Genomic DNA, 13,141 nt, shown 5'->3' on the forward strand with positions numbered 1-13,141 from the left:
CCACACCAGCTGAGAGATATAATCTCTTCAGCATTTCCTTGTTTTGCCCCAGGGTCTCCTCACAGTGGGACATGCCTGAAAAGCTCACACATGAGGCATCCTTGTCAGATGCCTGAACCACCTCAAATGTGGTTCTACTCTGAGCCCCTCCCACATGGCCAAACACCTAACGCTATCTCTAAAGGAGAAGCAAGCCAAACTTTGAAGTAAGCTTATTTCCACTGCTTATATCCACGATCTCGTTCTTTGGGGTCACTAACCCAGAGCTTGTGACCATAAGTGAGGGTAGAGATGTAAACTGAGAGCTTCACTTTTACGGTCAGTTCTCTCTTCATCTTGACGTACTGGTACAGTGGACGTAGCACCATTCTGCTCCCCTCTCCTCCTGCAAGTGGTTTGCCTATAGGAGGGTGGACCCATGTCCTTTTTTTGGGCTATGCCCAGCCGGGCCCCATGGACCAATGCCTGGCCACCAGGTGCTTGCTCTTAGGCACCCTCCCCAGGCCTTGCTTCATGGGGGCCCATTAACCTTTTCAAGGGCAGAGTGAACTGTTCCTTTCATTCAGGTTTTTAAATTATTCTTTGTCTGGTCCTGGGTGAGGGACCGGATAAAATTTGCCATGGGAGACCCTACCAGGAGGCCCCCCCTCCAACAACAACACAGCCCCTGGGATCCATGGGACACACGAACCCCTCCACCACAATAATTTAGAGATTCACGGAAGGGAACATTAACATCAGTAAGATTATTATTTCAGGTCCTGCAGAAGATGTTTACGCCAATGTCGCATCTGTGATTCAGCTCAAAGTCATTAACAAGACAAGTGAGTGCACAAAACGCGAGATTTAAAATGCAAAATATACATTGGTGATTATTCTCCTCGACAATGAATGCATTTAAGCAGAGAACAGAGGGAGTTTGTTTTGAAATGCTTTCATTTGATCACCTTTACAGGGCAACGTGGTGACGCAGAGGAGAGCTCTGACTACAATAATGTCAATCTGTCAGGGTGCTGGGTCGTTGACCAAAGATTCTGAGGTTATTTTGCTTTTGTGAGTCTCTCTGTGAAAGTGTGAAGATGGTCTAAGTTTAAGTTAAGAAAAGACAATGCAGTGTCTCAAAAATGACTTAATAAAACAAGATTGGACTATTGTATATAAACACAAGGATGTCAATAAAGCCTATGAGGCATTCTTAAGCATATTCATGGCCTTATTAGAGGAAAACAGCCTACTTATTGAAGACAACAGGAAAGATAAGTATGCAGGAAGACCATGGATGACAAAGGGACTGCAAAATGCCTGTAAAAAAAAGAACACCTTATATAGAGAATTCATTAAAAAGTGAACTACAGAATCTGAAAAGAAATATAAAAGTATAAAAATAAATTAACTAACATGATGAGAACTTGTAAAAAAGAATACTTCATCAAAAAGTTAGAAGATAATAAAGATAGCATGAAAGGGATATGGAAGGTATTAAATAGTATAATAAAAAATGGACCAAGGACTAATGACTACCCTGGGTATTTTGTGGAAGGGACAAATACTATTAGTAAAATGAACGAAGTAGTAAATGGATTCAATGAATTTTTTGTAAATATAGGGCCAAAACTGGCTGCGGAAATAAAGGTTTATATGATAGAAAGGGAGACTGGAGGAAACATTGAAAGGAATGCAAGTTCAATGTTTTTAAGAGCAGTGGAAGAGAAGGAGATATATGATATTGTCAGTGGACTTAAGAACAAAACGAGTACTGACTGTCATGATATTGATATGGTAACGGTAAAGAAAGTAATTGATGGTGTTGTAAAACCACTACAATATATTTTTAATTTGTCTTTCCAGGAAGGGGTTTTTCCACAAAAATGAAAGTTGCAAAAATTATTCCTATTTATAAATCAGGTGAAAAGCATTGTTTTACAAATTATAGACCAGTGTCGGTACTCTCCCAGTTTTCTAAGATACTGGAAAAACTATTTCTAAAAAGATTTGATAGCTTTGTGGATAAACATGATTTGTTGGCAAATTGCCAGTATGGGTTTAGAAATAATAGATCAACAGTTTTGGCATTGATGGATTTAATGGAAGAAATAACAGAATGTATGGATAACAAGAAGTATGCACTAGGAGTCTTTCTAGATCTAAAAAAAGCATTTGATACTGTTGACCACAAAATTCTAAAAATCAAACTGGAAAAATATGGGTTCAGGGGTGTGGTACTGGATTGGATAAACAGCTATGTGATGAATTGACAGCAATATGTACAAATAAATGAGTTTAAATCTAAATTGATGGATATTGAATGTGGAGTACCTTAAGGATCAGTATTAAGTCCGAAAATGTTTATTATGTATATAAATGATATTTGTAAAGTATCGAAGATACTAAAGTTTGTAATTTTTGCAGATGATACCAATATACTTTGTTCAGGTGTGGAATTTCAACAGGTTCTGGAGGTGATCACACAGGAGTTAAAGATATTAAAGAAGTGGTTTGATAGAAACAAATTGTCCTTAAATTTAAATAAAACAAAATTTATGTTATTCAGAAACTATAAGAAAAACATTAACATTGAAATTTGTGTCGATAATATATATCTAGAAAGGGTTAATGCCATAAAATTTCTTGGTGTGATCATTGATCAAAAGGCCTGTTGGAAATCACACATCACTTATGTGAGGGGAAAGTTAACACGGGGCATTGCTGTCTTGGGGAAAGTAAAACAATTTCTGGATAGGAAAACATTGTATATGTTATATTGTGCTTTGCTATTACCATACATGAGTTATTGTGTAGAGTTTTGGGGAAATACATATAAAAGTAATATTCAGACTATAATCATAATGCAGAAAAGGGCCATTAGACTAATAAATCAGGAGGGGTATAGGGCTCACACAAATGCACTCTTTATTAGGACGCAAGCTATAAAATTCCAGGATCTGGTGAAGTTTAAAACAGTGCAAATAATATATAAGGTAAGGAAAGGGATGCTCCCAATCGAAATGGTTCTTAGAAAGAGAAGGGAGGTATAATTTTAGAGGGAAGTCGAATTTAAAATTACAAAGAGTAAGAACAACATTGAAAAGGATGTCTATTTCAATAGCGGGAGTTAAATTCTGGAATGAGTTAAAAGAAGAAATAAAGGTCAGTAGTGATATAAACCAGTTTAAAATAAAACTCAAAAAAGAAATATTAAATAAGTATAAGAATGAAGAAAATGCAATTAACCCAAGACAGCAGTCAAACTCATGTTTATTTTCTTCTGCAAATTAGCAAATCTAAATATAGTTTTAGTTGAACATGTAAAAATATTTTTTTGAGATGTTATGTTCTAAGTTGAAGGCAGTGTATACGTTTTTGTTGTTCAAATTTAGATGATGAGGATGTAAACCTGAGGGGGTAGGGCTAAATAAGTATATACTTCTGCGTACTCCTTTTCAAACAACTGTATGGAATGATTTTATGAAACGTTGGTGAATGTATATGTTTGAAATAAAAAAGAACTGAACTGAACTGAACTGAAGTTTATACAGTTTAAGCAGGAGTTTAGTTCTTTCTATGTTTCCGAGTTTTCTTGATTTCCAGTTTATGGTTTATTGTCTGTGAGGTTCCACTTGTGTGTTTGTCTCATCCCTGTGTCGCTTGTGAGAGTCTGTCGTGTCATCCATGTTTATGCTCACTCGCCCTCCGTGTGTCTTAGTTGTGTCAGTGTGTTTTGTCATCTCTTTTGTCTCTCTGTTTGTTTATCCCCGTTTCTGCATCAAGCTCATGTGTTCATGTACTTCCTGTTTTATTTTGACAGTATTTCATCCCGTGTTCAGTGTGTTTGGTTTGGCTTCCCTGTCTCGTTATATTTAATTCATCAGAGCTGTTTTCCAATGTGTTTCCACTTCACTGATCACCCTCTTGTGTATATATTGTGTCTGTTGTCAGTGCATCTGCTAATCCTTATGTCTCCATGTTCTCTCAATACTTCAAAGGTGCTTCAAGGTATTCCCAGTGTTCCAGGTTTCCTGTTACTTTAAGTTTCAGCTTTCCCAGTTTGTTTGTTTTTTCTCAGTCAGTTCTTTGTTTATTTTTGGTTAACCTGATTTGGTTCATGTTTGTTTCCAGCCATGAAAATTGATTTTGCCTCTCGTTGTCTGCATTTGGGTCCTTACAAAGAGCCACAGAGTCTGCAGCCACAGATTGTGACAAAATCCAAATTCAGCCACAGCTCTAAAATCTTAACAGCAGCTCTTTAGCTGTTTTTTCTCTTTAAAGTCTCTTAAATACTTGAAGTCACTTTGAGTGACAAGGAGAAGGTTTTGAATTCAAACCAATGATCCTGATGCCTGAGTTTATATTTCCCCACTTCGCTCAGTGTGTTTCACTTGTTTCTCTCCCATTAGATAGTAATTTTAATGGACTTTAATGTACTGCAGATCTGTTTTTCTTTTTAATTGTTTCTTGTATTTGTAATATATTATAAATGTCTTTCTGTGAAGCACTTTGTAACTTTGTTAATAAAAGTGTGACATAAATAAACTGTGTTGTTGTGTGTCAGACTGAGAGTACATGTTACAGCTGTTCAGTGTTGTGCATGAATCCACTGAAAGAGAGCTTTTATTTAAAGGCACTCATTGTAATGTAAAACAGGGTACAACCCTCCAAAATGAACTAAAGCTATCAACATAATGGGAAGTAACAACTGCTGTGACGTTATGCTCAGCAGCCTTTTTACTGTAAAGCAGTTTTTCCAGTTTTCTCAGGGAGGTCTGGCCTGTACTTTCATGTAATACCAATTTATTTTGACAGTGTCAGTCTCATGTTCACCAAAGCCATGAAAACTCTGTGTATGACATATAAATCTTGATTTTCTATTTCTATTTTATGTATGTTATTACACTGTAGATTCTTTATTATCTGTTCAATAAAGTGAGCTGGTAAAAATCAAATCGCTACTACTTAAAATATAGTTTCTAACTTTGTCTCCTCCTTCATGATTTTTTTATGCACTGAAATTAAAGGAGCTCCTTGTCACGATCCTGGGTCTTATGATCCAGTGTTTTGAGTTTTAGTTCATTTTGATGTTTATAGTACGTTTAAGCTCATTGGGTCTCCTATGTCCATTTGCTTATTAGTTCCCCCTTGTGTTTCCAACCCATGTTAAGTCTCCCCTGCTCTTCATGTGTTTCATGTCTGTGTCTTACGTTGTCAAGTTCTGGTTGTCATGTTTCCTATTTTATTTTGAAGAGATCTTGTGTTTTTATATTATGGTTTATGTTTTGAGTCCTTTGTTGTACTGTTTCTTGTTTCCCTAGGTCTCAGTTATGGTTATCATAGGTTTAGTTCTTTGGCTTTGTAATATGGCTTCCCTGTGTTCCATGTTGTGTCTACTGTGACGTTTTTGTACCATGTGTCAGGTTCCTATGTTCTGTCTCCCCAGTTGCTGTTAAGTTTACATGAAGTTCAGTCAGTGTGTTTCCTGTTTTACTTTGAAGGTCTGTGTCTCATGTCAGTGTTTCTAGTTTTGCTTCCCGTGTCTCGTCCAGCCTGATTACTCCCAGCTGTGCTCTCCTTCTGTGTCTTGTTCCCTCGTTATCCCTCTGTGTATTTGAGCCCTGTGTTTCTCTTTGTCAGTGTCGTAGTCTCCCTCATGGCTGTGTTTCCCTGTGTGTTAGTCATCCATGTCCCAGTTTAGTCTTCCATGCCATTTTGCAATAAAGCAGCTTTTGAGTTTAATTTCGTTGTCGTGAGTTTTGCGTTTGGGTCCTTCTCCTGCCTGTACACAGCCGAAACATGACACTCCTGATTTCTGACTGAGCCACATAGAGAAGAGGAAACACAGCCTGTGGTTTGAGCCACAAGTCTTCCTTTCAGCAGATTTATGATTGATTCATGTTCTCATCAAACTTCACACAGCAGAGAGGAAACAAGGAGTTCAGACAAAGAGCACAGCGGGAATTTCATGAGCAGCTGTTTTCGTGATTGTTGATTTATGATCTGCTCATTTAGTGCTTCTGTGTTCACTTTATTGCTACATGTGTTACTAGAACATTTTATGTTATTTATTATGAAAGAACCATCAAATTTATTGTTTAATTTAAGTTCTCATATTTTACTTTTTAGAGGCAAATTCATTTTCATATTAATGATATCATTTTCTGTGTGTGTGCTCCATATGTGCTGTACTGTTCTTGAATCACAGGTGGAGGTGATTCTGTGTGGAGTTTGCATCTGTGTGGGTTTCCTCCATGAACTCCAGCTTCCTAACAGCTGTTCTTATCATTATTTATGATATGTTCATTTAGTTATTCTGTTTCCACTTCACTGCTACCCGAAATCTTGCAAACAGAACATTTGAAGTCATCTATTCTCCACATCAGAGAGACATCAGTACTCAAGGTCGGTCCTGTGACGGGCTTTAAGTGTCAGTGTGGATATAAAGTTATAGTTCCTAGTCCCATATTTCCCATGTCAAACTCTGAACACAGCTTCCAAGTCCAATCACTGGACTGTGCTTACAGCTGGTGGCCAATAGAGGGAGACATTAATCCATTTATAATTTATTGTAAGGAGTGAGAAGAGTTGATATGACTGAAGAACAGACAGAACAGAGGAATGATATTGACTTTGGACCCTATCATGAAAATAATCAGGCCCTGGATGGATGTCATAGTGATCAAAGCATTTACATTAACAAAGTTTAAAAATACAGTTTCATTAATAAAGTTTTATTGGACTCCAATAAATAGTAATCATGGGCGTATCGATCCAAATATTGATCATTTTGATACCAACATTTGTATCGATGTTGATCAATACGAGTGTAATGAGCTTGATGCTTCAGTTTCTGTTCTCCTGTGTGCACCGCTGCAGTTTCATCAAAGAGGCAACCTGGCTGTCTGTGTAAATGCTGCTGCTTTCAGGTGTCACAGAGCAGCCTCAGTTTGCTTCTCCTCTCTTGTGTTTTATGTTTTACTGTCACTGACTCAGCAGTGCCAGTAAAACAAGTAAGCAAACGTGCTCAGCTAACCAGGACCGTCCAGCAACCCAGTAAGTAAAGAATATCTATGTAGATAACTGTGGTAATAGTGATAATTCAGTTATATTACTTTAATTTATAGTGGAAATGGCTCATTCTTACTTTAGCCAACTCCTAAAGTCGCAATTATGCTAAACCCTTGATATATACATTTATCTAACTGAAACATTTGAATGAAAACAATTACAGGAATTGAAACAAATATACCAAACATAGTATGGCTCAGATTTGATTCAATATAATTACCCTGTTGTGCTAAATGTGAAAAAGATACTGTCTGATTACTGTAGTTAAAATACTATTAGATGTGCTAGATTATTGTTTTTATTTCTGTCCCAGGTTTGAACTAATTAATAATCCAAAGGAAAAAAGAAAACACTTAAAGGTCATGAAAATTCAGTCAGAATTAGCAATCTGATGATGGAGCTTAATTATTAAAAAGTATTGGTACTGGTATCAGTCTTGTATTTTACTTGAAATCAGATTAATATCAAATCTTGCATTATTACACACGTCTAGAAATAGTGAAATATTAAATTTATTTACCTTAAAATTTCAGCACCATGGACAGCGCACAAGGTTCTCACTGCTGTGCTCTCTAACATGTGACTGTTTGTCGTGGTGGACCTGCACAAATTTAGCTGCATGCACATATAGATCTCTCTTTTACAATTATGGGCATAAGTTAATAATTTCTGTTAAAAAGAAAAATGAAATAATTTACTGTTGTACTGTTTCTAGGGTCCCTGTCCCTGGTTATATGTGTATTCTCTGAATGTATTCTCTTTGCAGCATTTCACTGCAAAAGTGTATGTATATTTGAATTAAGAAATCTCAAGAGAATCTGTCACTCTCTCTACCCACAAAACCAGATCTGAATATATTTTTCTTTGTGTAACTTCAGACAGTCAGATCCTTGTCATTCTCCACCTTTCTCATACAAAAACACCTCTCCAATATAAACACTGGGTTGTGTTTAGAGCTGGTATTCAACAGAGGGCGCAATTCAGTTATTTTTTATTGCAATGCATTAGTCTGCTTGTCTGAGTGTTAAATATTTCCCAGAGTTGTGATGATAAAGGAAAAAGACTTTGACTTCAGAGTCTATTATTTACATCACAACATGTTGCAGAAGAAAAATAAATCTCTGTGTGTTGTAAATGTAGGTGTAACTGTGTCCAAAGAACCAAGATCAGCATCTGAAGAGGCATATGCCTGCTGAATGGCCTCCACAACCCTGTGGAACAATTGTGACTTAGACAGGGGTCTGCCCAGAATTCCACAGTGGAAGCTCACAAAAATCTCGTCTGTCTTCCTGAACGACCAGATTTGCAAGACATGCTGTGACAAAGCACAGAGATGGCACAGGGCAACCAGGCCTGCAACCTTGTCCAGGTCCCCAGTGGGAGATGTTCGTAACTGTTGGGCCGGAGGATCACCACTTTCCCGTCCAGCAACCAGCAGCAGCATTGCCTGTGTACCGACAGAGCTCATTAATCCACCTGGCAGATTTTATATGATGGACCACAGGTTCTCAATGGGGTTCAGATCAGGTGAACAAGGAGGCCATGTCATTAGTTTTTCTTCTTTTATACCCTTTCTTGCCAGCCACGCTGTGGAGTACTTGGACGCGTGTGATGGAGCATTGTCCTGCATGAAAATCATGTTTTTCTTGAAGGATGCAGACTTCTTCCTGTACCACTGCTTGAAGAAGGTGTCTTCCAGAAACTGGCAGTAGGACTGGGAGTTGAGCTTGACTCCATCCTCAACCCGAAAAGGCCCCACAAGCTCATCTTTGATGATACCAGCCCAAACCAGTACTCCACCTCCACCTTGCTGGCGTCTGAGTGGGACTGGAGCTCTCTGCCCTTTACCAATCCAGCCACGGGCCCATCCATCTGGCCCATCAAGACTCACTCTCATTTCATCAGTCCATAAAACCTTAGAAAAACCAGTCTGAGATATTTCTTGGCCCAGTCTTGACGTTTCAGCTTGTGTGTCTTGTTCAGTGGTGGTCGTCTTTCAGCCTTTCTTACCTTGGCCATGTCTCTGAGTATTGCACACCTTGTGCTTTTGGGCACTCCAGTGATGTTGCAGCTCTGAAATATGGCCAAACTGGTGGCAAGTGGCATCTTGGCAGCTGCACGCTTGACTTTTCTCAGTTCATGGGCAGTTATTTTGCGCCTTGGTTTTTCCACACGCTTCTTGCGACCCTGTTGACTATTTTAAATGTTCGATGATCACGCTTCAGAAGCTTTGCAATTTTGAGACTGCTGCATCCCTCTGCAAGATATCTCACTATTTTTGACTTTTCTGAGCCTGTCAAGTCCTTCTTTTGACCCATTTTGCCAAAGGAAAGGACGTTGCCTAATAATTATGCACACCTGATATAGGGTGTTGATGTCATTAGACCACACCCCTTCTCATTACAGCGATGCACATCACCTAATATGCTTAATTGGTAGTAGGCTTTTGATCCTATACAGCTTGGAGTAAGACAACATGCATGAAGAGGATGATGTGGACAAAATACTCATTTGCCTAATAATTCTGCACTCCCTGTATTCTTCCTCAGTCGAACAGCAGCACTCATGCGATTGTTTTGCCCCCTAAGCTCCAGGTGTTGTGCCAAAAAGTGGTCATCTTCCAGAAAGTGATTGCCGTCCACAGGAGCACGCGCAGTTACTTAAAGCCGTAGCACCCAGATGACTTACGTAGATAGCTACTTCTGTGCAACTGATATAGGATGTGGTAAGCTGAACACAGCTTCAACCGTCTGTTGACAAAAAGTAACGCAACCCCACCACATGCCGTTGCGTAACGGTTTGTAACGGTAACGATGTTGTAACGATAGAAATAGCAATTAGTTAGATTACTCATTAATCTGAAAAAAGTAACCTTGTTAGTAACACCGTTACTTGTAACACCGTTATTCCCATCACTGCAGGTAGGTGGGGCAGCAATTCACTGAGCCTCTGGCACACTCGTCAGACGCTTTCATCAGAAGCGTTCTTAAGGAGCTGCACAACGGTTGTCTCGTGTCGGAGTATTGTCCTTTTCAGGGGTGTCTGTGTAACTGTTCGCCCGCCTACCGGAGCTTGTGGAGATCATCTTCTCCGAGTCTATACAGAGATTCAATTCACGTCCCAGCACCTCACCTCTCAGTCTCCCTCTGTGCCTTTTAAGTCTGGCCTCTAATAACTTCCCCAGTGTCTATATGTCAGACTGTATCAAGTAAGCTCTCCAGTTCTCGTTTATTTTCCCGTTTGTGTTCTTTTCGGTTTATGGTAAAACACCACTAACACTATTATCCCTCCCCCTGAGATCAAGTGCGCCACCAGTGTATGTTCACCCTGCACGTCCTGGCTCCGTGTTTCCATACATGTCCTGTCTTGTAAATACGTTCCTTCCCTGTGTCTGTTATGACAATGACATGGTGCCCTGGAATCTGTACGTCAGACTGTATCAAGTAAGCTGGCCAGTTGTCATTTATTTTCCCATTTATGTTCTTTTTGGTTTCCGGCAAAACACCCCTAGCGCTACTGGGTCCTACTGGGAAAAGATGGAACGGTGACCCCCTTCACCTGGGACAGGAGGACCTTCAGAAAAGGGAGTCCTGGACAGGTGTAGTGGGACAGCTGGAAACCAGGCCATGTGGGGCCAAAGTGGGGCCACCAGGATCAACCCCACCTCCTCGGTCTGGACCTTGCAAAGGAATGACTGGAGGAGGAAATATAGAGGGAAGGGAAAAGCATTTGCCAGGTTGTCACATGCAAGGGGAGGGACATCGTTCTGCAGGGAGATGAACAGATAGAAAAATGTTGACTCTCTATATAAAAAGAAAAAGGTTGTCTTCTGCCCTGTCTGTTCTGACGATGACATGGTGCCCCTGCAGACACAACAGAACTTGCTTGAGTGCCAGGATAACAACTTGAAGCTCCAGCATTTATGTGTGAGACACCCAATGACTGATCTAACAGCTGTTGAGCCGAGAGCCTTCATGGACTGTACACCAACCTGTTGGGGAGTCATCTGTGAGGACTAACTGGCAGTCACGGGACCCATCCCTTGGCCCTCCTCCAGGATGGAGTACCCTCCACAGATGGAGGGCTCGATGAAGCCCCTGTGAGACCACCACTGTTGGGACTGTGTTAAAATATGCTTTAGTTTCTCACATTTGCTGAAAGCTGAAAGTCTGAGTTTCATTTAAAATGAATTCAGGGGTTTGGGTTGGGGTGGGACTAAGGAAGTTTCAGAGTACTATTAATTGGCAGATGACTCAACCTGTAGATGATAGTACATATGAGTCTAGCGGTGCATGTCACCCCCTCCCCGTTTGTTCTTTGTTTCTCTGAGCAGACTGTGATGACTGCATGTGTGTAAAAGACTGTTGTAGGTTTATTTTTATCTGCTGAAAATCAGACACCACAAAATTTCTGTCTGGGCCTCCAAGAAAAGAGGAAATGCAGCCTGTGGTTTCAGCCTGAAGTCTAATGTTTGTCTTCTTTAAAGTCAACACAGCACAGTGGAAATGTGCAGGTATGACAATGTGTGAAAACAGGTTAAAAGTAGCTTTATTGTGGTGATGACACATGCTGGACTAAAGAATAAATAAAGCATGTGGGCATCAAGAGAAACGGTGAAAAGCTTGTTTCTCACGCTCATGTCTTTAAGAGTCTCTGCATGGACATGCTGTAAATGTTCATTTATCTCTGAAATAAATAAAATCATCCATCACTCTCTCTGTCCACAACATCATATACAGACATGTTTTCTTCTTACTGCAACTTCCAAACAGGCCAGTTCCTCACAGTATAACACAAAACTCCAAAGTATAATCACAGCTTTGTAACCAGCAGAGGAGCCAGTAAATCATCTAAACCTACTGATACTAATGTGTCTGTTTGGCTGCTGTTACAGAAATGGTTCCTACACCTGTGATGATGACGTCAGTGTTTGACTCCAAACTGTCTGCTGGACTCTGCAGCATCACAGAGACTTGCTGTCTTCAAGCCTCATAACATATTGATATGTACTGAAACTTTTGCACTTATGTTAATATATAAACTGCAAATAACATAAAAACATGAAGTAACATCTTAATGTATTTTACCTTTCCCACAGAAAAGTGGAGGGAAGGCGAGACACACCTGCTGTAAAACAATCTAAAACACTTCGATATCAACATGTTTGTGAGTGTGTGTAGATGATACTGCAACAAACCTTAATCAAAGGTTATCTTTGTAAGAAAGTGTTTGACAGAATAAGGATAGATGCTGTGTTTGCAGGCTTTAACTATTACTAATATTATAGACTGTATATTGAGAATGAGAAGTGAGAAACTGAGGTACACCTTATGCTCATATGGAGGGGATTAGCCAATCACAAAGTTACCACACCTTAAAGCATTCACTGCTCTGCTGTCCTTTTGGACTCTAATGTGGGCGGAGCCTATAGTAGCTTTCATAGTGTGACAGATGAGGTCCAACTAGACAGGTTATGGAGAGACAGACAACCATTCATGTTCACATTCACACCTGCAGGCAATCACCTGAATCACCAGTTAACATAATAATATATGACTTTGGAGAGAACCCAGACAGGTGGAGGGAGAACATGCAAACTTCACACAAAAAGTCCAGCTGGTGGATTCTAACAGGAAACTTTCTTGCTGTGAGGCAACAGTATGAACTACTGTATCTATGTGCCACCTTTCTATTTCTGGTTTAATGTCTGTGTAGGTTCTCAGTCATCCAGCTCATGGTGGTCTAAGAAGTTTGGAAGGAAAGTGACTAAACTTCTTTACATTTCTGGAAGACGTGTCACCTCTCATCTAAGAGGCTCTTTGACTTCTAAAAATAAAACAGTAGAGAGTCTCAGGTATTTTAACCTCAGTGAGGGTTTTACTTTAAGTGGGTCAAAGACCCACAATTAATCACGACATCACATGAGCCAAGCTGTGAAAAAAGGTGTGGGTCATTATAGACCTATAAGTTTTTGGAGTTAAAAAACACATTCATGAATCAAACCTAATCAGTGCTCTGTGTTTGGCTTATTTAGTGATTCAAAAATACAAAAGAGTGGCAGCACAGAACCTAAAAGTCTTACAGT

At 39.6% G+C, this 13,141-nt stretch overlaps 1 protein-coding gene across 1 annotated transcript in view; it reads left to right on the forward strand.

Moving 5' to 3' along the window:
• Window positions 1-13,141, forward strand: part of LOC308408036 (Fc receptor-like protein 5) — a gene marked incomplete at its 3' end in the record, with an annotated part of 241,472 nt that overhangs the window by 68,350 nt on the left and 159,981 nt on the right. The gene's annotated exons all lie outside the window — the stretch shown is intronic.

The sequence above is a fragment of the Rhamphochromis sp. 'chilingali' genome, assembly GCF_963969265.1.
Source record: "Rhamphochromis sp. 'chilingali' genome assembly, chromosome: 1".
NCBI lineage: Eukaryota > Metazoa > Chordata > Actinopteri > Cichliformes > Cichlidae > Rhamphochromis > Rhamphochromis sp. 'chilingali'.